The following is a 5619-nucleotide window of genomic DNA, read 5'->3' as shown; positions in this document are numbered from 1 at the left end:
AGAAACAACAAACAACCGGTTGTTTCAACTTTTTAACCGATTGTTTTTTAGTGAAAGTTGAAAAAGGTTTTGTATATCCACTTTGTTTGCTTTGGGGGTTAAAACCCAAGCTAGATTTTCCAAAAACAAATGTTTGGGATGCCAACACTACTTCAAAGTTTGATTTTCCTTTTGAAATGATATCAATTGTTTTCACAAGATATAAAACTTTCTCTTGAAAGGGACTCAACTTCCAGAAAATTGAATCACATTTGCAAGAGGGATTTTCACAAATCAGTTCAAAATTTTCAAAATCAGCTTTTGATTGATTCAAATCATTTTCCAGAACTGCGATTCTCATTTTCAACTTGTTGTTTTCACGTTTCAATCGGTTATTTGAAAAAGTTAACCTCTTAGCTTCTTCATGGATTTCTTGGAAAGCATCAAGTAATTGAAAATAACTTGCACAATTACTAGAGGAGGTTGTACTTACTTGACTTGATTCTGATTCTCCCTTGGTCATTAAGCAGGTGTCCAACTTGTTTTCATAAGAGATTGAATCAGCAAAAGATTCTTCTTTTTCCATTAAGTCACTCCTTGGTTTCTTGTGTCATTTCTCAAGTGTATCCCACATTTCCTTAGCTGAAGTGCATTATGAAATCTTGAGCAATTCATAAGAATCTAAAGTAGAAACAATAATATGTTGTGCCATACAATCATTATGTTCTTTACGTGATGCAGAATCAATTTCAGGCATATGGATATAGGTTTTATTTGAAATAACATTCCAAATGTTCTTATCTATGGATTGAATAAAGAACTTCATTCTTATACACCAAATTGAATAATTTTGACCACAAAATAGAGGTGGTTTATTCAAAGAAGCACCTTACCCAAAAAGCCATTTATCAACCATCAAAAATATTTTCAGAAAACAGAAAAAAAAAACTTGAGTAATTTTCAATAACCTAGCTCTTGATGCCAATTGTTAGAATTGATGGCTTAAACAATAGGGGGGTGAATTGTTTCTAAAAGATTTTCCCAATTAATTTACTTAAGATTGAATCTTTAACAAATAACTCAGATAAGCATATCAGAAAGTCAATCAAACAGTCTAACAGAAACATATATCAAAATTTCAATCGGTTAAAACACGATTTAATCAGTTGTTTATGGCATCGAAAATATCAAACAGTTAGGCAGTTGAGAGAAAGATAGATTTACACACAAGGTTTATACTGCTTCACTCAATCCCTAAGCTACATCCAGTCCTCAGTCAAACCACTGAGTATTCCACTATGTAACCAAACAAATATTACAAACACCCACAAAGAGGTGATCTTGAAACCCCAAGACATACTCACCCTCATTGCACACAACACACACCTTAAGCCAGAGTCACACTGAATTTAAAGGATTATACAAACACGTTTACAGAATGTAATATGAACAATTACAAGAATCTAAGAAAGGGTATAAAACACCTGGAATTATAGTAAACCAGAAGCCCTATGATCAGTTCTTGAATCACAGCAAAGCTCCAAAGCAATCTTGCTAAACTTTGGAAAACTCCTTTTCACAAACAAATTGTAATCTCTCTTTTTGATCTCAAATCAAGGTGTAAAACTTCTATATGTCTCTTTTTGAAACATTTGAAAGAAGGCTATATTTATAACCTTTGAAAAACTACCATTTAAGGCAGATTTGAACAACTGAATCATTTAAAAAAGATTTTCAAAATACTGTTATGAAAACTCACTTTTAATCGGTGGAAACCAGGATATAACCGATTGAATGGTTTCAGCAGTTACACAACTGATTCAAAAAAACAGTTTCAAAACTCCTTTGCCAGCGAAGTGACAAACAATCGATTGTCTCAAAACTTTAATCGGTTGTTTTTCCCTTTGCATGGAAAAAAACACTTAGTTCTTTAAAACAGATTGAAACAAGATTTCTGTAGGAATCAAGACTGATCTTACAAAGATTCTAAACCCCATAACTGAACCCAAACCTAAAACGCAGCCCAACTTTAGGTTCCATGAGGATTTGATACATCAAAGCTTCCCATCTTCAACAGAAGGTGTGGAAATAAAGGACATGAAAAGAAACATAAGATGAAGAAGAAAACCAAACAATAATGAATAAAAGTATTGAAGAATGGCGTAAGGAAAAGGAAAGAAAACAAAAAGATGAAGAGATCAAGAAGCTTATGGAAATGGGATGTTTTCAGGCCACTTGGAGAATGGGCTACTCTAAGATGAGTGGTGTAGAACTGCCACTTGAAGTGTAGAGCACTCAAGATACAACCCAAGGATAGTAGGAGACTCAGCTCACTAAATACTCTGACAGAGTTTCTTTTCCATTCAAAATTCAATTTGTGAAATATACAAGGCAAGACACTTTATTTATAGGAGATAGTGTATTGGAGGGAAAGATAAAGGGGTTTGGTTGTCATTTGTGAGAAACCTTCTAGAAGGTAGGTCAAAGAAACCCTAAACCTAGGTGCACATGTCATAAAAGGTGGGCTTGGCACAAACTCAAATTACTAAGCACAACCTACTCTATCTTAGTCTTCTATTTGGCACCCCTAAAGTGAGCCCAATTTATTTTACATAAACTTGTCTTGTCAAAAGACTAGAAGGAAGAACAACTGATATTCTTGTCCATATTTGGTTATTCTTCTACTGAGGCTTTTTTGAGGCCTGGTGGGATTTGGTCTTGTATGATGAGATAACTAACCTAGTTGTGAAGTGTGTGTTGTGTCCTTGGTCATATGCTTGTCGAGTTGGGCTGTATCAAGTTATCATATGCTTCCCAAGTTTTCTATATCCAAGATCCTACATGTGAAATCTGGTTTATTGTGCTACATAGGAAAAAGCAAGAGGATGTTGTTGATGTTGTACATGTAGCTCGAAATGATCATGACGAAGGAATATATATTTGTATGTGCATGTGTTTCAGGTTTAGTTTTACAATATATAATTTTTATTATGTTTCATATTCTTAATGCTTATCATATTTGTTTGATAACATGAACATGGCTAATGATGAAGTTCCTCGTTCAAGAACTGGTAGAGGACCAACTAGATTAAAGACTATGTGTATGACGATAAATAAAGGTCAAAAAATGTCATTGACTATTGATGTCAACACTAGTATGGCCACTGGGCTAAATTCAAAGAATGTTAGCAGTTATCTCTGAGTAGTTGCTCGCGGAAGGATCTCTTCCTTGACTGGTTCTTGGGATAATGTCACCAAGCATGAGAGGATCATGATTTGGCAAGATACTTTAGCATGTAATTATTTTTACTTTCTTGAATTTGAATTTTGTTTCTACTTTGTTCAATTTGAAGTTTATTATGAACTAATTATCCCAAATGTGGAATGTAGACGCATTACGATATCCCGAATGTGGAAATGTTGAGAGTGAAGGTTCTATCTTCAAAGAGTGTTAAGTTTCATATGTTCTGCTTCTATTGAGGAAGGAAATAATGTAGATTCTATGAAGACTTCATCCCCACCATCTCTACATGAGAAATGGAAGAGTGCCCGTCTCAAGCCATTAGGGACATGGACTTCTAAGGAATCACAATGAACAACTGAACGAATTGTAAGAAATATATTTTCTATGTGTTATTTTAAATTCAATGTGTGTTGAAGTTTGACAATTTCTTTTCATTTGTTGTAGGATTCTCTTTTTGAGAAAACAACACATGGGACTTTTAATCCATATACTAATGAGGATATTCTTAATGTTGTTATCGAACGACCTAAGCACCCAGGACGTGTTCGTGTTGCTAGATAAGGGGTGGGGATTCGCTCATACTTTGGACCCTTATCACATAGCAAGGAACATTCATTCAGTTAACCTAGCTTGGATCATGTAAGTTCAATTATTAAAATATTTATACATTTTATTTATTATATATATATATATATATATTAGTAATAACTTATTGAAATTTAGGTATATTTGTGGATTATGCTTCAATGAGGGGAAACAAGATACATATGGGCTTTTAGATACTAAACTCATTCAATAGCTTAGTAACAAAAAGTCAAAAACACAAACATAGATCACCACTACCTTAAAGAATAGAGGAAAACGAATTTATATTGCTCCATATATCAATGAGTAAATCCATATTCATTAAATAAGTTTTATTAAATTATTGAAATAAGAGAAACTAACTTATTTTCTATATAGGCGTCATTGGCAACTACTGATCATATCTGTTTAAGATCATACCGCTCGATTGTTTTGCTCCTTGCATAAGAAACCTCCTAACTACTTTAAACACATTATAGATAGCTACGACAATTTCATTTAAAATTTATTATTACTTATACATTACATAATGTTATGTGTTATAACATGAAATCTTATTATTTTAGTGCTTATTTTGAATATAACATGTTGAGTAGGAGGGGAAATACAAATGCAAAAAGACTCACTTGGATGTACCTTAAGGTATTTAAAGTATAATTGAGCACTCACTTTAATGTGTCTCATTCATTCATTTAATAACATTTATTTTGACTTGCACTGCAATAAACAATCTGGAAATTATGAGTGTGGTTACTATGTTATGTAGTGCATGTCGACTATTGTGCGAGCTGGAATTGATAGAGGTTGAGATTAGGTAATACTCAATGCAAAAACACTTGAAAATTTGGGGTTTATTATTTATGCACTAATTCAAAAAAAATTCAAATGTCACAGTTTTTCAATGATCCAGAGCCACTAAATTTGGAAGCATTGGAATATGTGAAGGCAACATGGTCAAAATATTTTATAACCATGTATAACACCTTATGATAGATGAATTATTAGAGTTTAGAATGACATAGAACTTTTTCATGTATTGTAGAATTTTTTGTGGAATGTTATATGTACTTAATTTATTTTATGTAGTCTTTCATATTTAAATTATGATATTATATGCATGCATTATTGTTCTGGAAATTTGATATTTTATGCAAGATTAAAACATATATATAATAATACAACATTTTCTTTAAAAATAAATACATTTATAATAACGGTTGAATGTTAGAATCGTCTTTAAAAAACAAAAAAAGTTTGAATGACACCATTTATAACAATGGTTTAAAAATATAGCTTTTTTTCGCTGTTTATTTTCCAGAATAACGACGATTTTACACATGTCATTTCGTTATAACCAGTTCATTTATAATGACACCAAAAGTAATGACGGTTCCCAAACCGTCTTCATATGGTCTTTTTAACCATCGTTAAAACACGTTTATGAAGTAGTAATATCTAGTAGTGCAAGCTTAATTATTGTAATGAGATTTTCACTACTAAAAAATTGTTGAATAGTGACCAAAAAATGTGGCCACTATTAGTGATCAAATACTGTTGTTACTATTAGTGACCAAATTAGTGACCAGAGTTATTTTTATAATTTAATGACAGAAATAGTGGCAACAATTTTAGTGACAAAATTTGTCACCAAATTGGTCATAAAATTGGTCACCAAATTTGTCAAAAAATTGGTCACCTTATCTTCTTTAAACTTGAATAAAAACAATTTGAATGAAGACCTCCCATCCATTCTTGTTCATTTGTCTAGTGGTTGTGTTAGACACTCATTCCAAAAATTGGATCTGGCACTT

Source organism: Phaseolus vulgaris, chromosome 4, assembly GCF_051622355.1.
Source record: "Phaseolus vulgaris cultivar YP4 chromosome 4, ASM5162235v1, whole genome shotgun sequence".
NCBI classification, from domain to species: domain Eukaryota; kingdom Viridiplantae; phylum Streptophyta; class Magnoliopsida; order Fabales; family Fabaceae; genus Phaseolus; species Phaseolus vulgaris.
Note: the sequence above shows the minus strand (reverse complement) of the source record.